Source organism: Leptodactylus fuscus, chromosome 2, assembly GCF_031893055.1.
Source record: "Leptodactylus fuscus isolate aLepFus1 chromosome 2, aLepFus1.hap2, whole genome shotgun sequence".
Classification (NCBI taxonomy): Eukaryota; Metazoa; Chordata; class Amphibia; order Anura; family Leptodactylidae; genus Leptodactylus; species Leptodactylus fuscus.
In genome coordinates, this window is record NC_134266.1 from 209,152,780 (window position 1) to 209,174,802 (window position 22,023).

Here is a 22,023-nt window from a genome sequence, read left to right on the forward strand (position 1 = left end):
CCTCCAGCCCCCGGTGAACTTGGGGACCAGAAAGACGGGGGAGTAGACTCCCAGACCGAGGTCTGAGGCTGGTACCTTCTCCAGGGCGCCCTTGGTAACATATTCGGCAACCAAGGCTTCTAGACTGGCCTGCTGAGAAGGTGGAAGAGTTCGGGTGGAAACGAACCGATCTGGAGGTGGAAGATGAAAGTCGATGTGATACCCATGTTGTATGATCTTCAACACCCATGGGTCTTGGATATGGGTGAACCATGCTCTGGAAAAGGAGGAAAGACGTCCTCCCACAGGAAGGGGGGCCACAGGGAGCTGCCCCACGTCAAAACTCAGGCTTCCTCTTGGTGTCCTCCTTGGAAGCGCCACGACCAGCTCCCCTAGGGCGCGCTGTGAACAGGATCTGAACCTGTGCGGGGAGACCCCATTGGATTTCGAGTCCAAAACCTTAACCACTCGGCCATCACAGCCGGTTCCCAATAAAGTTTGCAAACTGGAAAAGAGTTCAAGATCAATGAACACCACAATCGCACGCCTTCAGCAGATACTGCAGGAAGGTCTCTGACACCAGGCCAGCCAGCCTCTTAATTCTGGCCGGCTGGAAGTGGGCGGAGCCACAATCAAAGCAGGTGAGGCAACCTGCCCAGACAACTAACCCTGTAATCAGGGGTCTGCAAAGATATACATTCCCCCCCACCAAGAGGCCCTTAACACGGGCACTTACCCCCACATCTCCCCGTCTTTTCCGGCCTTTAATAAGGCCTGAATCTTCCCTGAGTGAGCGGCCGCCAGCGCCAGGCCGTTGCCATGGCGCTATGATACTTCCGGCGAAACCGGAAGTGCGCGCTTACAGCGGCCGGCGGGGAACAGGATACACAACAGTGTGGTTCCACCCGCCGGCAGTCCGCGCGGCCACCAGAGGCGGCATGCGGAGTCCCCGGACTCTCACCAAAATGTCAGGTAAGTCACAAGGAGCAGGGGAAGCGGAGGAGAGGGGGGGCAGGGGGGATAGAGGGGGGTAGCCACACATGGCTAACAAGCACCTTCTCCCCGTAGGGCACAGAAGGTGACAAGAAGAAAACAACCGCTCAGGAGGTGAGTGATCCTGCTGAGCTTCTCAAAGAGGACACAAGTCCTCCCACCTGTCCTCTGTCCACACAGGACAGAAAAAAACACGCAGAGGGGAGGTTCTTGTGCCCTCTTATAGGGCCTGCCACGCATTTGATTGGCTAATTAAATATCCGCCTGTCCTACCAGCACACAGGGGCAGAAATACCCCACATTGTGCCGCTGTTGAGGACGACAGGGAACTTTATATGTCCAGGCACCAGTTGCACATTAAAGGACATGACTTGTGACGTCTCATACAGTTTTATGTTTGTGTAATGACAGTAACCTCTATTAAAAAATTTTCTGACCATTATACAGGGTGGGGCAAAAGGTATGAACCGGTTTTGACGGCTAGCGCTCAGCTTGTGGTGGTGGTGGTGGGAAGAGGGGCGGGGCCTCGTAGTGGGAGTGGGAGGGTCTAGTTGTCAGTAGCATCCATGCCTTGGACGGGAGAGCCTCGTGGGTTTGCTGTGAGGATGTTTTTTCTAAATGGCCGTTCTGTTATCACCACGCAGAGGGCCTTCCGACTACACTTCAATATCCCTGTTGGGGGTAACGTCCCTGGGGGTAATGCAATTAGACGTTGGGCTAGGACATTGGAAAAAAACTGGTTCAACAGCAACTCTTTCGGCAATTGGAAGACCCAGAACAGTAAGAACACCTCAAAATGTCATCCTGGTAAGAAATGCTATTGAAGTGTCTCCCAACAGGACAGGGCCACATCCCACACTGCTAGGATTTCAATGGCGAGATTGAGGCAAATGTTCCTCCAGCGCCTCCTCTATGTGAGGGGTGACGTGGAGTGGCCTGCGCACTCACCAGATTTGAGCATTTGTGACTTTTTCCTTTGGGGGTACCTAAAGGAAAAGGTTTTTAAAATTCGTCCACATACCCTGGAAGAACTTAAGGACAGAATCAGGGAGGAAGTTACGGCAATACCTATCCAAATGTGCAGAAGAGCTGTTGAAAACTTCAGAATTCGCCTTCAAGAGTGTATCGCTGCTGACGGCCGCCATCTTCCTGATATCATCTTTAAAACTTAATGTAAAAAAACTAGATTCTGAACTGAATTAAGAAATAGAAACATAATTTCTTTAAGTTGAGTTGTTTTGTTTTATATCCCTTTAAAACCGGTTCATACCTTTTGCCCCACCCTGTATAAGCAATGTTACCTCCAATGCCGCCCCTGCTACCTCTTGTGTCACCCCCTCTACCTCATAGATTGTAAGCTCTTGTGAACAGGGCCCTCAGTCCCATTGTGTGAATTGACTATTTTTTTGTAATGTATCGTTTTGTCTGTACTTGAACCTTACAAATTGTACAGTGCATAACGCACAAAATGATGTCACAGCACAGAAGAATAGCGCAAATATTATTGCAAATGTAAAATGTGCACAGTTATGTGACTACATACAATGCATACAGTTATATCACAGTCAATTAATGTTGCACCATTTGATGTCACCATATTATATTTTTGTTTGCTTATGGCAGCACCATTGGGTTAAGTTGATCTTGACATTTACTGGACAGACCAAGAGCAAGCAATTATGGATTAATTCATGGAATGACAGGTGTTCAGATGTACACCTATCAGAATAAATAGACCACAGTCTATTATACACCTTGGTAGTGTAATAGTATTGATAATATGTCTGGGAAGCTAGTGTCTTTCCGACCTCTATTCAGTTTCCAGGTTGAAGAAATAGATGGCCTGAATCTAGATGAAGAAAATGAAGAAACCTGTTCTGAAGAACTTGGTCCTTCACCAAACTTCCATTATTCCGCTTGGGATAGAGAGAGGAGGAGGGGAAACCAATCCCTTCTCAGTCACAATGGGATTATGGCTATTACTAGGGAGAAAGGATATAGATAAATCTCCCCTCTCAGTTGACGGACAGTGCATCTATCGCCCATGGATAGTCCTGTTTTTGATAGAACAGGGAAAAGTGCACATTTGCCCTGGTAGGCATAAAGTCAACCTGTGGAAATACTATTCTTTGAATAATTTCTTGAAAGATCTTATTTGGAAGTCCCTAATATCAGCATTGCTTTCTAAATCATAATTTTGGGCTTGCGGAACATCAACTATACTGCTGATTTGAGTTTTAAAGATCTCTAGTGAGAGTGACATGTGAGAGTTGTTTATTATGAGTTCGAGAAATATTATATGAGTAGATGGAATGAGAACAGACTTTTGTAGGTTGACTATGAACCTGTGCTGGTGCAACAATTGTAGAGTAGTCTGAAGCTGTCCATCTTCTAAGGTACCTTTGTAGAGAAAGTCTTGAAGCAGCTGGATCACAATAGGATTTGACGGAATATATAGGAATATAAGGAAACTGCCTGGTGGTGTACATATTCCCTGATATATGACATATTCCATTTGGAGGAGACCCAGGTGTCTGTAAGATGTCTGAAACTAAAAAAAGAACCTCAAAATGTATATGTTGCTAAAGCCACCCACAACAGTTATACAGAAAACACAAGAAAAAGGAGCCAAAAAGAAAATATCAGCACAAAGTGATTAAAAAAATTATAAATCATTTTTTATTAATAGGTAATTAAAATTCAAAAAATAACAGGGCAGTTGTCATAAGCCAAAAGGACACAAAAAGACATCAGATAAGGTACACACAGACCAATGGTAACAGTACATCTATCAGTATAATCCAATAGGTATATGCGCATAAATATCACATCTAATATGTAAATGTACAGACAACCTAAAATGGACCAAAACTGGCTAAGGGCCAAAAGTCTATAATAGTGATGCACCCAAATAGTTTAGTAATTTAGCCTCACCATGGTACGTCATAACAGAACAAATCTAATAATGTGCAGAAAAAAATATCGCTGTTAAACAAATAATTCAAATGAGAGCTAACAACGTATAAGGGGGAGTTCACACGCAAAATTACGTGCTGTATACGATCGTAACTCCCATTGAAATCAATGGGATCTTTTTGAGCGCGCAAACTGCTGAAACGCGTATACGTGCCAGATTGCGCGCCACTTTACACCGTGTGAACTCCCCCTAAGGGTGTAATAACTATTTTGTATCTGTTTTCATGGATCTCTCACTACACTGAAGTCTATGGGAAGAATATGCAAATCTGTCTTCCATGATGTGATTAGGAAGTCAGCTGCTGCTGCCTCAGTGTTGCAAACCAATAGAGGGCGCTCACTGGAATGTGCAAGCCTGTCTTCCCTGATGTAGTTAGGAAGACAGAACTCCAGTGAAATAACCCTATAAAGGCTGCTCCCTTTCGCATAATGCTCGACCTTCCAAGAAGCCTTTGTTTTGCAATGACGCTGGGATTATTACCAGGTATAGTCTCTCAATCGAGGACGGCCGTTTCGATGTACTTGCATCTCATCAGCTCGATGTAGAGCTACACTGAAGTCTATGAGGAATCTATGAAAACGGTTATCCCTTGGGTGCAAAACGGCCATGAAAAATTTTATGATATTCTGAATGTAGGCTTACAAGCTAAATCTTTTACATTTTTAAAAATTTTAATTTTTTTTTTTAATGAACTCAATTGAATCTTAAAAACCAAATATAGCAACCAAAATTTTCCAGCAAAACAAAGTATAGACAGATGACTGTTCAGAAAACGAAATGTCTGGAATTAATTGAATATTCTCTCTTAAAGTGACACATGTCAGGATTGAAAAATAAGGATTGAGCCTTAAGGTTTTCTGACGCTGGGTTCACACCTGCGTTTGGGTCTCCGTTCTATGGTTTCCGTCTTCTGCATGCCAGAAGACGGAAACCATAGACCGGATCCGGCCGTGCGCGGCGGTGAGCGTTTTAGGCTCTCCGCCGCGAAACCGGATTTTTTTATCCGGACACAGAGTACTGCATGTCCGACTCTGTGTCCAGATTATAAAACCCGGTTTCGCGGCGGAGAGCCTAAAATGCTCACCGCCGCGCACGGCCGGACATCTCTCTCACCCATTCAAATGAATGGGTGAGAGAGACTCCTGCAGGTTTCCGTATCCTGCCTGTGTTTTAGGAAGGAAACGGAAACCTAAGTACGGAGTGCCGGGCCGCAGATGTGAACGAGCCCTGACTTGGTTTTACAGATGCTGTGAATGTACTTAATGTCCCTTGTAATTGCTCAGCTGTATATTAGGAGGCTTTTTTAAATTCTACTCGCACATAGACACTCTTATTTGTCATTCAACTGTATTAATAATCTATTACCTTCTTGTATTTTTGATTGTCTGTCTTTGTCTCTGTTTATTTTGCTGTGTCTACTTGTCAAGGTAGAAAAGTTTTAAAGGGAATATGTCACCAGAAAGTGATCTATTTTTTTATTCAAGTTTTATTATAAGTATTTTTATTCAAGAGTTTTTGGTGAGGTAGATAAAACATTTCCATGTTATTATATATAGCTAAAAAAAATCCAGTTTTGACTCTGGCCACCAAGGCAATAATAACAATAAGCTGAGAAATATTTTTGTAGCAACACCTCACTTATCAGCACAGTGATCATCACATGTATATGTAGATAACACACACAATCCACCAGTCACAACCTATTTACTCCTCTCTCTGCGGAGGTCATATGGCATGCCTAGTACACTCTTCATTAGGGTCTGCTCCAGACTAGAGATGAGCGAACAGTAAAATGGCCGAAGTTAGTTATTCGTTTCGAATAGCCCCTCAATATTCGACTACTCAAATCGAATATCGAACCTTATTATAGTCTATGGGGGGAAAATGCTCGTTTCAGGGATAGGCAACATTCGATCAAATTATACTTACCAAGTCCACGAGTGAGGGTAGGGTTGGATCCTCCAAGAAGTCTTCTCCGTGTAGCGTCCCCGCGGCGTCTTCCGGCTCTTCATTCACTCTGCCAGGCACTACAAGCGGACATGCGCAGTCGGCTCTGCCCAGGCCCGATGCCTGGCAGAGTGAATGAAGAGCCGGACGCTGCTGCGGGGAAGCTGCACGGAGAAGACTTCTAAAGGTAGGAGAAGAACCAGCATTGATTGGCCGACTGTATAGCATTCGGCCAATCAATGCTGGTTCTGCATCGAACGTTTACATTCGAACAGTGAGTGATACTTGATCGAGTACGAGTATTTTGAATACCGTAGTATTCGATCGAATACCTACTCAATCGAGTACTACTTGCTCATCTCTACTCCAGACCATTGTGTCTATGGCCCACAGTCCATCTCCAGGAAACAGGAAGTCACATACTATTTTAGGCTTAATGGCAAGAGCTGGAATTGCAATATGTTCAGGATTTTTTTTTTAAAGATAATAACATGGAAAATTAAAAACCACCAAATTAATCACCAAAATTTGTTTAAAATATGTTTAATATGAAAATGCGATTGAAACAATAGCTCGGTTTTATAATGTATTCAGTCCAGACTACCCTCTTTGAGCATGGGGCTGTTTTCAGATAGCCATAATACTTGTGCAATTTAATGTCCGTATTAGGGGCCATGCACACAACTGTAATTTTACCCGCAATTGCGAACCCATACATTTCTATGGGCTGTGGGGATTCACTCAGGTAGATGCTTGTAGCAGTGCAGGAAACAGGGACACAGTCACTTGGTTGCACACAAGTTCAGGCTTTATTCACATATAACACATACACCGCTTTTGCAAAGCCACAGGATACACAAAACAAAATCCTTCTCGGCTGAGAAAACTAACTTAAACATAAGGAAACTTGTCCCTGACTATCCAGGAGACTGGCTACCAGTCTCCCACCTTGGCAACAACAACGGGTGGCACAGTACCTGCTTTGGAGGTCCAGTCTGGACAGTTCAACTCTGTCAGTGTGGTGTCACACTGCTAGTCTTCACACACAGACTGTTATTAGGGCCTGATTAGTCAGCTGACCTCTCTGGTGTGAATCTTTACCAAACACCCCTTAGCTGCCTGGCTGGGACATACCTGTCTCCCCAGACCACACCCTTAACTCTCTCACATACCACCCCCCCCCCAGTTCTGACCCCTCGGGGCGAACTACAGACACCAAACAATAAGCCCGGGACAAGGCATCCACATTGCCTTGCAGTTTCCTGGCTCTGTGCTCCACTGTGAACTTAAAATTCTGAAGTGACAAGAACCACTTAGTCACCCTGGCATTCTTGTCCTTGGTCCTGCTCATCCAGCTGGTGCCTGAACATATAAAAATAGCCTAAAACAGCATCATATCATATGGGAGTGTGAACAGAGCAGGGTTCGTTTTAGAACTTCTAACTATGATACGAAAGGGTTTACATTAGGAATTGTCATAGGCCTGTCTGAAAAAATGTGCCTTTAGTTTGCACTTAAAGCTGTAGAAATTGGGAGTTAACCTGATTGTCCAGGATAGAGCATTCCAGAGAAGTGGTGCAACTCGGTAGAAGTCTTATATACGAGTATGGGAGGTTCTTGTAATAGAAAATCAATATAGCAAGATGCTCATTCTTCAGCCCGAGTCGCCTCATGATTCGGCCTGAAGACACTCCCTCCTCTGGACTAGTCCCATTCATTGGGCCTAATCCAGAGCAGAGTGTGCAGTTGGATGCCGGTGCAGTGCCTCTACCTCAGGTTCCGATCCAAAAAATCAAGTGTGAACTTAGAGTGTTCTATACTATTCACAGACGTAAAGGATGTAATCCAACATCAACCAGGCGATGAGTAATAAAACATTTTATTACTTATCGCCTGTTTGATGCTGGATTACATCCTTTATGTCTGTGAATAATTAGAACTGTTTCCGTGCACTCCAGTGTGATAATGAAGCTATAAGGGTGAGCTGGATATTATGTAATTTTGCTGTTCTATGCTATGTTTAAGGTGTGGTTCACATCAAACTGAAACAAATCAGGAACCTGAGCTATCAAACCCAAACACAAAAGTAATCTTTTCAGGAATCTCAATGTCTATGTTCATGTTTCTCCAGCTCGCAGCTGTCATTTTAAGGTTGCCACAGTGTATAGAGAAGAACGAGTATGTCTGCGGTCACTGGGATGTAGTACAACACAATCCAGTATTCTTAATCAAAATCCTTTTATTGAGACAATCTTACGAAAATTAAAATGGCCAGTACGACACGTTTTGGACTTACCCAAGCCCTTTATCAAGTGCAATAAACTACTCACGTTGAGCCAGGTGCAGCCAAATGTCATCTGTATTCTAGGTTTCTGTACAATTCCAAGGATACCAAATTTATTTGGTTTTATTTGCATTTTAATCCCTTAACAAAAATCCAAATCTGTGCCAAAAAATTTTTTCCCCTAAAAGTTGCCATATTCTGACACCCATATCTTTTTATACTTCCATGTACAGGGATGTATAGGGCGTCTGTTTTGTGAGACCAGGTGTACTTTTTAGTTATAACAATTGCTATTGCTGTGATTACTTTTTATTCAAATTTTTATCAAAAATTTGATAAAACAAAACAGGCAAAACTGTAAAAAATGTCGTTTTGGCACTTCAATTTTTAGAAATAGAAATAAAGTACAGACATGCTTGGGAGCCTTCACAAGGCTCCCGGCTGTCATGACAATGGGGCGCTGGCCAGAAGGTTGCTCCGGATATCGGCAATATCCACACGCCCTCGGTAAAATGGCGCCTCGGTCAGCTATGACCGTAGCACCAGAAGGGTTAATGCCGCCGATTGGTACGGGCACCAATTGTGGACATTAGCCCTGGGTGTCTGCTGTTTTATACAATGACTATGGCAGCCGCCCGGTTCCCGAGCGGATGCCATCTTTAATCACCGGCGGATGTTGGGAAAGGTTTAAGTGTGCACCTAAAGAAAGGGAGCTAGATATTGAACTACAGTTTTGATTGATCATAAAAACCTCACATTTTTAGAGAGCATTCACTTTTTTTTTATAAGATTTGATTTCTTTAGTGACCTATAGACCCAGATCTACTTTAAACCTCTCCCATAGTGCTGTAGATGCTATTAGCAGATTAAATACCATATCTTTCTTATGTTCCAGAGCAGTGGGAGGATCAACTGACACTGAGAGGATCAATCCAATAAAATGGGAAGAACCCAAGGAAAAATCTGGAGGTCTAGCGCTGGTCCAGTAGATGTATTTTATTTTGACATAACACACACAATGCACTTTGGGCAACAAAAAGCCCTTTTTCAAGTGTATAAAATAGATATCTATTGGAGTGGGATTTGCCACCACGTGCAAGTCGGTGTCCAGCTGCTATGTGTGTCTATTTGTACATTGGGTGACAATGTTAAAACGCTTCTAGCAGTTGTGAGCTAATAATTGAATAAAGGTGAGAACCTCTGCATTCTTTATAATAGTTTTTACTGTAACAGTTTTAACGCTTATGGCACTGTCCCTTTTTTTTCTCGGTATACTGGGAGGATCAAATCGCATTGCCCAGGAGGATGAGCTGAATGCAAGATGGGAGTTTTTAGTGATAATGCAGCAGTGCTCAGTGCCTGAAGTAAACTCCCCCTGTGCTCCAAGCAGGGGCGTAACTACTGGGGTATCAGCGGTAACATTGCCACAGGGCCCGGGATATTAGGGGCCCGGCAACAGCCACTACCACTGCGTTTTTTTTTCTTAATAGGCCATTACCGGTTGGTAACGGGCCCTATTTACTTATCGATCCTGGCAGGAGCTGGGATAGGTAAATGATGCCGCGGGCCCCACAAACACTATTATTAAACTCGGGGGTCTGAAAAGACCCCGGAGTATAATAATTGTTCATGGTTGTCCACAATGGGGCATAATAGTGTGTGCAGGGGCCTCTATGGGGCATAATAGTATGTGCAGGGGCCACTATGGGGCATAATAGAGTGTTCAGGAATGGGGGGGAGGGAGGGAGCTCAGGGTTCTCGGTGTCGGTCGGGGGGAGGAGGGCCCATGTGAAAAGTTCACTGCGGGGCCCCGCCATTCCTATTTAAACCACTGGCTCCAAGATCATCATTTAAATAAAGAATAAAAGTCCCCTGAAATAAAACTCCCTCTGGGGCTCTGAAACATAAGAAAGGTATGGTTTTCATTCTGCTAACAGCATGTACAGCACTAAGAGAGCTGCTTAAAGAAGTTATGGGCAGTGATAGACTTCCCTAAAGCTCTGTATGCTTGAATAGTGAAGTGGAGGTTGCCTGATCCTTTGTCAGGACAGCTGAATCTTCCATGTGTGATGGAGTCTCATGACTTCCAAGTATCTCCTACAATTTTCTCGAAGCATTACTGGAAATGTAACAAAGATGAGACAGCTGCATTATCAAGCTATCCTGTAATCTGTTTTCTTTCATTTACAGTGACTTTCTTGTTGAATGTAACATTTTATTTGTGACAGGATCAATCCAATCTGTACTAGCTGTAAACTATAGCAAGAATTTGCTTTTTGATTTACCTATAGCTTCCAGCATCATTAATTTCCCCCGATGGATATTTGATGTTATTTATAGCTTGGCTCTTGTTTACTTTGGCACACTGTGTACATTTTCTCCTTTTGATGTTCTTCTTCAGTCTGCACGATCTTTAAATCTCTATCAACATATCTTATTCATTATTATTGTGCTGAGGCTTTTCTAGAAATAGCTTTCTCAAGCTTTTTACATAAAGAACTTGGATCAGACCTATAACTCCAATTAACATTTGGCTTCATCCGACCCTTATCAATAGTCTATTAATCTCTTTCTGAATTACATATTTTCCTTCCGGCTGTAGCTTTAATTGGAGCTTTCACACTTCAGATTGGAGCAGTCATCTGTATTACAAATTACATCCTCGCCAGTTCACACCTGACAACTCTGTACAGGTTCATATGTGTCTTGACATAGTTGGGCTGAATCTTTTGCAGAGAGCTTCTCACATGATTTTCTGTGCTAACGGCTGTGACAAGGTCTCCGGTTTTCATGTGGAACATGAAATGACATTTACAATTGGCGATGGTTTTTTCATGTTGCTCCTTTCAAATCTATTTCATATGCATTATTTCAATCTTCCTATCGCTGAAGAGAGATTTTCACTAACATCTGCAAATTAATAGGAAATACATAGAAGTGCATAGAATACATAGAATGTTCTGCTCAGATGCTTCTCACTTATTTCTGACTCCTTCGCAGGATAAGAGATGAAGGGACGTAGTCACCGATAGAATCCATTACACGTACGGGTTTTCACTCAAGGACTGGAGAACTTGCAGCGTTGTGTTAACATCTCCCCATTTCCATCTTCACTACTTGTCTTTCAGTTATCACTTTGGTTCTGGAAATCTTTTTATGAACCAGGGGGAGTAAGGTGAACAGAACTGCAGGTTCCATGTAGATTTTGTCATATAAGAAAATGATAGATAACATAGTTTAACCTCTTACAATTGCACTTTTGCTTTTCCTCCCTGCCATTCAAATGGTATAAATTTAGAATAAAGGATTTGTTTTTGGTGGTAATATATATATATATATATATATATATATATATATATATATATATATATATGTCTGGGTCTGGGGTGGCATAGGCACACAAGTCCAGTTTCTTTGGTCCACACAAAGGTAGAGTTTATTTTCACTCAAAAAGGTAGTGCAGCAACAATATAAAAATAAATACCTGCCCAGCTCGGCTCTAACTAAACATAGAATAGGTTACCTCACCTAGGATAACAGAAATCCAAAAGCCAGTAGAACAGTGGCGTAACTAGTAGAGATGAGCGAACACTAAAATGTTCGAGGTTCGAAATTCGATTCGAACAGCCGCTCACTGTTCGTGTGTTCGAACGGGTTTCGAACCCCATTATAGTCTATGGGGAACAGATACTCGTTAAGGGGGAAACCCAAATCCGTGTCTGGAGGGTCACCAAGTCCACTATGACACCCCAGGAAATGATGCCAACACCTCTGGAATGACACTGGGACAGCAGGGGAAGCATGTCTGGGGGCATCTAACACACCAAAGACCCTCTATTACCCCAACATCACAGCCTAACAACTACACACTTTACACACTCAATACCACCTCTCTGACAGTAGGAAAACACCTTGAAACATGTGTATTTGGCACTTGCAGTGAGGAGAGCTTGTCACCAGCAGTGAATTTGGCCCTTGTAGTAAGTTGAGGTTGGCACCAACATTTGTTTTGAAAATCAGGGTGGATTGAGCCTCTAACCAGCAGAGTTTGGGCAAATTCATGGTGGAGGGAGCCTCTAAAAACCCCAGTTTGGACCAATTCATGGTGGAGGGAGCCTCTAACCAGCCCAGTTTGGGCAAATTCATGGTGGAGGGAGCCTCTAAAAAACCCAGTTTGGACCAATTCATGGTGGAGGGAGCCTCTAACCAGCCCAGTTTGGGCAAATTCATGGTGGAGGGAGCCTCTAACCAGCCCAGTTTGGACCAATTAATGGTGGAGGGAGCCTCTAACCAGCCCAGTTTGGACCAATTCATGGTGGAGGGAGCCTCTAACCACCCCAGTTTGGACCAATTCATGGTGGAGGGAGCCTCTAAACAGCCCAGTTTGGGCAAATTCATGGTGGAGGGAGCCTCTAAAAAACCCAGTTTGGACCAATTCATGGTGGAGGGAGCCTCTAACCAGCCCAGTTTGGACCAATTAATGGTGGAGGGAGCCTCTAAACAGCCAAGTTTGGACCAATTCATGGTGGAGGGAGCCTCTAAAAACCCCAGTTTGGACCAATTCATGGTGGAGGGAGCCTCTAACCAGCCCAGTTTGGGCAAATTCATGGTGGAGGGAGCCTCTAAACAGCCCAGTTTGGGCAAATTCATGGTGGAGGGAGCCTCTAACCAGCCCAGTTTGGACCAATTAATGGTGGAGGGAGCCTCTAACCAGCCCAGTTTGGACCAATTAATGGTGGAGGGAGCCTCTAACCACCCCAGTTTGGACCAATTCATGGTGGAGGGAGCCTCTAACCAGCCCAGTTTGGACCAATTCATGGTGGAGGGAGCCTCTAAAAAACCCAGTTTGGACCAATTCATGGTGGAGGGAGCCTCTAAACAGCCCAGTTTGGGCAAATTCATGGTGGAGGGAGCCTCTAAAAACCCCAGTTTGGACCAATTCATGGTGGAGGGAGCCTCTAACCAGCCCAGTTTGGGCAAATTCATGGTGGAGGGAGCCTCTAAAAAACCCAGTTTGGACCAATTCATGGTGGAGGGAGCCTCTAACCAGCCCAGTTTGGGCAAATTCATGGTGGAGGGAGCCTCTAACCAGCCCAGTTTGGACCAATTAATGGTGGAGGGAGCCTCTAACCAGCCCAGTTTGGACCAATTAATGGTGGAGGGAGCCTCTAACCACCCCAGTTTGGACCAATTCATGGTGGAGGGAGCCTCTAAACAGCCCAGTTTGGGCAAATTCATGGTGGAGGGAGCCTCTAAAAAACCCAGTTTGGACCAATTCATGGTGGAGGGAGCCTCTAACCAGCCCAGTTTGGACCAATTAATGGTGGAGGGAGCCTCTAAACAGCCAAGTTTGGACCAATTCATGGTGGAGGGAGCCTCTAAAAATCCCAGTTTGGACCAATTCATGGTGGAGGGAGCCTCTAACCAGCCCAGTTTGGGCAAATTCATGGTGGAGGGAGCCTCTAAACAGCCCAGTTTGGGCAAATTCATGGTGGAGGGAGCCTCTAACCAGCCCAGTTTGGACCAATTAATGGTGGAGGGAGCCTCTAACCAGCCCAGTTTGGACCAATTAATGGTGGAGGGAGCCTCTAACCAGCCCAGTTTGGACCAATTAATGGTGGAGGGAGCCTCTAACCACCCCAGTTTGGACCAATTCATGATGGAGGGAGCCTCTAACCAGCCCAGTTTGGACCAATTCATGGTGGAGGGAGCCTCTAAAACACCCAGTTTGGACCAATTCATGGTGGAGGGAGCCTCTAAACAGCCCAGTTTGGGCAAATTCATGGTGGAGGGAGCCTCTAAAAAACCCAGTTTGGACCAATTCATGGTGGAGGGAGCCTCTAACCAGCCCAGTTTGGACCAATTAATGGTGGAGGGAGCCTCTAAACAGCCAAGTTTGGACCAATTCATGGTGGAGGGAGCCTCTAAAAACCCCAGTTTGGACCAATTCATGGTGGAGGGAGCCTCTAACCAGCCCAGTTTGGACCAATTAATGGTGGAGGGAGCCTCTAACCAGCCCAGTTTGGACCAATTAATGGTGGAGGGAGCCTCTAACCACCCCAGTTTGGACCAATTAATGGTGGAGGGAGCCTCTAACCAGCCCAGTTTGGACCAATTAATGGTGGAGGGAGCCTCTAACCAGCCCAGTTTGGACCAATTAATGGTGGAGGGAGCCTCTAACCACCCCAGTTTGGACCAATTCATGGTGGAGGGAGCCTCTAACCAGCCCAGTTTGGACCAATTCATGGTGGAGGGAGCCTCTAAAAAACCCAGTTTGGACCAATTCATGGTGGAGGGAGCCTCTAAACAGCCCAGTTTGGGCAAATTCATGGTGGAGGGAGCCTCTAAAAAACCCAGTTTGGACCAATTCATGGTGGAGGGAGCCTCTAACCAGCCCAGTTTGGACCAATTAATGGTGGAGGGAGCCTCTAAACAGCCAAGTTTGGACCAATTCATGGTGGAGGGAGCCTCTAAAAACCCCAGTTTGGACCAATTCATGGTGGAGGGAGCCTCTAACCAGCCCAGTTTGGACCAATTAATGGTGGAGGGAGCCTCTAAACAGCCCAGTTTGGACCAATTAATGGTGGAGGGAGCCTCTAACCACCCCAGTTTGGACCAATTCATGGTGGAGGGAGCCTCTAAACAGCCCAGTTTGGGCAAATTCATGGTGGATGGAGCCTCTAAAAAACCCAGTTTGGACCAATTCATGGTGGAGGGAGCCTCTAACCAGCCCAGTTTGGACCAATTAATGGTGGAGGGAGCCTCTAAACAGCCAAGTTTGGACCAATTCATGGTGGAGGGAGCCTCTAAAAACCCCAGTTTGGACCAATTCATGGTGGAGGGAGCCTCTAACCAGCCCAGTTTGGGCAAATTCATGGTGGAGGGAGCCTCTAAACAGCCCAGTTTGGGCAAATTCATGGTGGAGGGAGCCTCTAACCAGCCCAGTTTGGACCAATTAATGGTGGAGGGAGCCTCTAACCAGCCCAGTTTGGACCAATTAATGGTGGAGGGAGCCTCTAACCACCCCAGTTTGGACCAATTCATGGTGGAGGGAGCCTCTAACCAGCCCAGTTTGGACCAATTCATGGTGGAGGGAGCCTCTAAAAAACCCAGTTTGGACCAATTCATGGTGGAGGGAGCCTCTAAACAGCCCAGTTTGGGCAAATTCATGGTGGAGGGAGCCTCTAAAAACCCCAGTTTGGACCAATTCATGGTGGAGGGAGCCTCTAACCAGCCCAGTTTGGGCAAATTCATGGTGGAGGGAGCCTCTAAAAAACCCAGTTTGGACCAATTCATGGTGGAGGGAGCCTCTAACCAGCCCAGTTTGGGCAAATTCATGGTGGAGGGAGCCTCTAACCAGCCCAGTTTGGACCAATTAATGGTGGAGGGAGCCTCTAACCAGCCCAGTTTGGACCAATTAATGGTGGAGGGAGCCTCTAACCACCCCAGTTTGGACCAATTCATGGTGGAGGGAGCCTCTAAACAGCCCAGTTTGGGCAAATTCATGGTGGAGGGAGCCTCTAAAAAACCCAGTTTGGACCAATTCATGGTGGAGGGAGCCTCTAACCAGCCCAGTTTGGACCAATTAATGGTGGAGGGAGCCTCTAAACAGCCAAGTTTGGACCAATTCATGGTGGAGGGAGCCTCTAAAAATCCCAGTTTGGACCAATTCATGGTGGAGGGAGCCTCTAACCAGCCCAGTTTGGGCAAATTCATGGTGGAGGGAGCCTCTAAACAGCCCAGTTTGGGCAAATTCATGGTGGAGGGAGCCTCTAACCAGCCCAGTTTGGACCAATTAATGGTGGAGGGAGCCTCTAACCAGCCCAGTTTGGACCAATTAATGGTGGAGGGAGCCTCTAACCAGCCCAGTTTGGACCAATTAATGGTGGAGGGAGCCTCTAACCACCCCAGTTTGGACCAATTCATGGTGGAGGGAGCCTCTAACCAGCCCAGTTTGGACCAATTCATGGTGGAGGGAGCCTCTAAAACACCCAGTTTGGACCAATTCATGGTGGAGGGAGCCTCTAAACAGCCCAGTTTGGGCAAATTCATGGTGGAGGGAGCCTCTAAAAAACCCAGTTTGGACCAATTCATGGTGGAGGGAGCCTCTAACCAGCCCAGTTTGGACCAATTAATGGTGGAGGGAGCCTCTAAACAGCCAAGTTTGGACCAATTCATGGTGGAGGGAGCCTCTAAAAACCCCAGTTTGGACCAATTCATGGTGGAGGGAGCCTCTAACCAGCCCAGTTTGGACCAATTAATGGTGGAGGGAGCCTCTAACCAGCCCAGTTTGGACCAATTAATGGTGGAGGGAGCCTCTAACCACCCCAGTTTGGACCAATTAATGGTGGAGGGAGCCTCTAACCAGCCCAGTTTGGACCAATTAATGGTGGAGGGAGCCTCTAACCAGCCCAGTTTGGACCAATTAATGGTGGAGGGAGCCTCTAACCACCCCAGTTTGGACCAATTCATGGTGGAGGGAGCCTCTAACCAGCCCAGTTTGGACCAATTCATGGTGGAGGGAGCCTCTAAAAAACCCAGTTTGGACCAATTCATGGTGGAGGGAGCCTCTAAACAGCCCAGTTTGGGCAAATTCATGGTGGAGGGAGCCTCTAAAAAACCCAGTTTGGACCAATTCATGGTGGAGGGAGCCTCTAACCAGCCCAGTTTGGACCAATTAATGGTGGAGGGAGCCTCTAAACAGCCAAGTTTGGACCAATTCATGGTGGAGGGAGCCTCTAAAAACCCCAGTTTGGACCAATTCATGGTGGAGGGAGCCTCTAACCAGCCCAGTTTGGACCAATTAATGGTGGAGGGAGCCTCTAAACAGCCCAGTTTGGACCAATTAATGGTGGAGGGAGCCTCTAACCACCCCAGTTTGGACCAATTCATGGTGGAGGGAGCCTCTAAACAGCCCAGTTTGGGCAAATTCATGGTGGATGGAGCCTCTAAAAAACCCAGTTTGGACCAATTCATGGTGGAGGGAGCCTCTAACCAGCCCAGTTTGGATCAATTAATGGTGGAGGGAGCCTCTAAACAGCCAAGTTTGGACCAATTCATGGTGGAGGGAGCCTCTAAAAACCCCAGTTTGGACCAATTCATGGTGGAGGGAGCCTCTAACCAGCCCAGTTTGGGCAAATTCATGGTGGAGGGAGCCTCTAAACAGCCCAGTTTGGGCAAATTCATGGTGGAGGGAGCCTCTAACCAGCCCAGTTTGGACCAATTAATGGTGGAGGGAGCCTCTAACCAGCCCAGTTTGGACCAATTCATGGTGGAGGGAGCCTCTAACCAGCCCAGTTTGGACCAATTCATGGTGGAGGGAGCCTCTAACCACCCCAGTTTGGACCAATTCATGGTGGAGGGAGCCTCTAAAAAACCCAGTTTGGACCAATTCATGGTGGAGGGAGCCTCTAAACAGCCCAGTTTGGGCAAATTCATGGTGGAGGGAGCCTCTAAAAAACCCAGTTTGGACCAATTCATGGTGGAGGGAGCCTCTAACCAGCCCAGTTTGGACCAATTAATGGTGGAGGGAGCCTCTAAACAGCCAAGTTTGGACCAATTCATGGTGGAGGGAGCCTCTAAAAACCCCAGTTTGGACCAATTCATGGTGGAGGGAGCCTCTAACCAGCCCAGTTTGGACCAATTAATGGTGGAGGGAGCCTCTAACCAGCCCAGTTTGGACCAATTAATGGTGGAGGGAGCCTCTAACCACCCCAGTTTGGACCAATTCATGGTGGAGGGAGCCTCTAAACAGCCAAGTTTGGACCAATTCATGGTGAAGGGAGCCTCTAAAAACCCGTTTGGACCAATTCATGGTGGAGGGAGCCTCTAACCAGCCCAGTTTGGGCAAATTCATGGTGGAGGGAGCCTCTAAACAGCCCAGTTTGGGCAAATTCATGGTGGAGGGAGCCTCTAACCAGCCCAGTTTGGACCAATTAATGGTGGAGGGAGCCTCTAACCAGCCCAGTTTGGACCAATTAATGGTGGAGGGAGCCTCTAACCAGCCCAGTTTGGACCAATTAATGGTGGAGGGAGCCTCTAACCACCCCAGTTTGGACCAATTCATGGTGGAGGGAGCCTCTAACCAGCCCAGTTTGGACCAATTCATGGTGGAGGGAGCCTCTAAAAAACCCAGTTTGGACCAATTCATGGTGGAGGGAGCCTCTAAACAGCCCAGTTTGGGCAAATTCATGGTGGAGGGAGCCTCTAAAAAACCCAGTTTGGACCAATTCATGGTGGAGGGAGCCTCTAACCAGCCCAGTTTGGACCAATTAATGGTGGAGGGAGCCTCTAAACAGCCAAGTTTGGACCAATTCATGGTGGAGGGAGCCTCTAAAAACCCCAGTTTGGACCAATTCATGGTGGAGGGAGCCTCTAACCAGCCCAGTTTGGACCAATTAATGGTGGAGGGAGCCTCTAACCAGCCCAGTTTGGACCAATTAATGGTGGAGGGAGCCTCTAACCACCCCAGTTTGGACCAATTCATGGTGGAGGGAGCCTCTAAACAGCCAAGTTTGGACCAATTCATGGTGAAGGGAGCCTCTAAAAACCCGTTTGGACCAATTCATGGTGGAGGGAGCCTCTAACCAGCCCAGTTTGGGCAAATTCATGGTGGAGGGAGCCTCTAAACAGCCCAGTTTGGGCAAATTCATGGTGGAGGGAGCCTCTAACCAGCCCAGTTTGGACCAATTAATGGTGGAGGGAGCCTCTAACCAGCCCAGTTTGGACCAATTAATGGTGGAGGGAGCCTCTAACCAGCCCAGTTTGGACCAATTAATGGTGGAGGGAGCCTCTAACCACCCCAGTTTGGACCAATTCATGGTGGAGGGAGCCTCTAACCAGCCCAGTTTGGACCAATTCATGGTGGAGGGAGCCTCTAAAAAACCCAGTTTGGACCAATTCATGGTGGAGGGAGCCTCTAAACAGCCCAGTTTGGGCAAATTCATGGTGGAGGGAGCCTCTAAAAAACCCAGTTTGGACCAATTCATGGTGGAGGGAGCCTCTAACCAGCCCAGTTTGGACCAATTAATGGTGGAGGGAGCCTCTAAACAGCCAAGTTTGGACCAATTCATGGTGGAGGGAGCCTCTAAAAACCCCAGTTTGGACCAATTCATGGTGGAGGGAGCCTCTAACCAGCCCAGTTTGGACCAATTAATGGTGGAGGGAGCCTCTAACCAGCCCAGTTTGGACCAATTAATGGTGGAGGGAGCCTCTAACCACCCCAGTTTGGACCAATTCATGGTGGAGGGAGCCTCTAAACAGCCCAGTTTGGGCAAATTCATGGTGGAGGGAGCCTCTAAAAAACCCAGTTTGGACCAATTCATGGTGGAGGGAGCCTCTAACCAGCCCAGTTTGGACCAATTAATGGTGGAGGGAGCCTCTAAACAGCCAAGTTTGGACCAATTCATGGTGGAGGGAGCCTCTAAAAACCCCAGTTTGGACCAATTCATGGTGGAGGGAGCCTCTAACCAGCCCAGTTTGGACCAATTAATGGTGGAGGGAGCCTCTAACCAGCCCAGTTTGGACCAATTAATGGTGGAGGGAGCCTCTAACCAGCCCAGTTTGGACCAATTAATGGTGGAGGGAGCCTCTAACCACCCCAGTTTGGATCAATTCATGGTGGAGGGAGCCTCTAACCAGCCCAGTTTGGACCAATTCATGGTGGAGGGAGCCTCTAAAAAACCCAGTTTGGACCAATTCATGGTGGAGGGAGCCTCTAAACAGCCCAGTTTGGGCAAATTCATGGTGGAGGGAGCCTCTAAACAGCCCAGTTTGGGCAAATTCATGGTGGAGGGAGCCTCTAACCAGCCCAGTTTGGACCAATTAATGGTGGAGGGAGCCTCTAACCAGCCCAGTTTGGACCAATTCATGGTGGAGGGAGCCTCTAAACAGCCCAGTTTTGGCAAATTCATGGTGGAAGGAGCCTCTAACCAGCAGAGTTGTGGGAAAGCAGGGTGGAGGGAGCCTCTAACCAGCAGAGTTGGTGGAAATCAGGGTGGAGGGAGCCTCTAACCAGCAGAGTTGGGGGAAATCATGTTGGAGGGAGCCTAGTATTAGCAGAATTGTGCAACGCTTATGGTGGATGAGTATGAGGATGCGGAGGAATTGGAGAGGTTGAGTACAGACATGGAGTTTCATGTTGGGGTGCTTTACACAGGTGGGCACAAAAATGAAGGCTCTATCCAGTGGTGGTTCATTTTTATCAAAGTGAGCCGGTCGGCACTCTCAGCTGACAGACGGGTGCGCTTGTCAGTGATGATGCCACCGGCTGCACTGAACACCCTCTCAGATAGGACGCTGGCGGCAGGACAGGACAGCACCTCCAAGGCATATAGGGCAAGTTCAAGCCACAGGTCCAACTTCGACACCCAATACGTGTAGGGCGCAGAGGGGTCGGAGAGGACAGGGCTGTGGTCGGAAAGGTATTCCCGCAACATGCGCCTATACTTCTCACGCCTGGTGACACTAGGACCCTCCGTGGCGGCACTTTGGCGAGGGGGTGCCATCAAGGTGTCCCAGACCTTAGACAGTGTGCCCCTCGTTTGTGTGGACCGGTGAGAACTTGGTTGCCTACTGGAGGAACTGCCCTCCCTGCCGCCAACGTCACATGCTGGAAACATCTCCATCATATTCTGCACCAATTGCCTGTGGCAAGCATTGATGCGATTGGCCCTCCCCTCTACCGGAATAAAAGACGAGATGTTGTTTTTATACCGGGGGTCAAGGATAGCAAAGATCCAGTACTGGTTGTCCTCCATGATTTTGACAATACGCTTGTCGGTTGTAAAGCACCCCAACATGAACTCAGCCATGTCTGCCACAGTGTTAGTTGGCATGACTCCTCTGGCCCCACCGGAAAGTTCAATCTCCATTTCCTCCTCATCCTCCATGTCTACCCATCCGCGCTGCAACAATGGGACGATTCGAAGTTGCCCGGAAGCCTCCTGTATCACCATCACATCATCGGACAACTCTTCTTCCTCCTCCTCCTCCTCCTCCTCCTCCATTAAACGCAGTGAAGCGGACAGATGTGTGGACCTACTCTCCAGCTGTGACGGATCGGATGCTATCCCTAACTCCTCTGTGTGATCTGAGTTATCCCTGATGTCAATCAGGGATTCTCTCAGAACACACAAGAGCGGGATTGTAAGGCTCACCATCGCATCCTCAGAGCTCACCCTCCTTGTGGACTCCTCAAAGACCCGTAGGATGTCACAAAGGTCTCTCATCCATGGCCACTCATGGATGTGAAACTGAGGCAGCTGACTTTGTGGCACCCTAGGGTTTTGTAGCTGGTATTCCATCAAAGGTCTCTGCTGCTCAACCACTCTATTCAACATCTGAAACGTTGAGTTCCAGCGTGTGGGGACGTCGCACAAAAGCCGGTGTTGTGGCACATGCAGGCGTTGCTGGAGAGATTTTAAGCTAGCAGCGGCTACTGTCGACTTGCGAAAGTGGGCGCACATGCGCCGCACTTTCACCAGTAGCTCTGGAACATTGGGGTAGCTCTTTAGGAAACGTTGCACCACTAGGTTGAAGACGTGGGCCAGGCATGGAACATGTTGGAGTCCGGCAAGCTCCAGAGCTGCTACCAGGTTCCGGCCGTTATCACAAACGACCATGCCTGGGCCCAGGTGCAGCGGCTCAAACCATATTGCCGTCTCATCGAGGAGGGCATCCCTCACCTCGGAGGCAGTGTGCTGTCTGTCCCCCAAGCTGATCAGCTTCAGCACAGCCTGCTGACGTCTACCAACGCCAGTGCTGCAACGTTTCCAACTCGTAGCTGGGGTCAATCTAACAGCGGAGGAGGAGGCGGTGGCGGAGGAGGAGGCGGTGGCGGAGG

General features: G+C 47.2%; 1 non-coding gene across 1 annotated transcript; it reads right to left on the reverse strand.

Annotated features, from left to right (window-relative positions):
* Positions 1 to 379: 379 nt before the first annotated feature.
* On the reverse strand, positions 380 to 461 carry TRNAS-CGA (transfer RNA serine (anticodon CGA)). The gene has a single exon. It is a non-coding gene; the product is annotated as a tRNA-Ser (tRNA).
* Between the last annotated feature and the right edge of the window lie 21,562 nt (positions 462 to 22,023).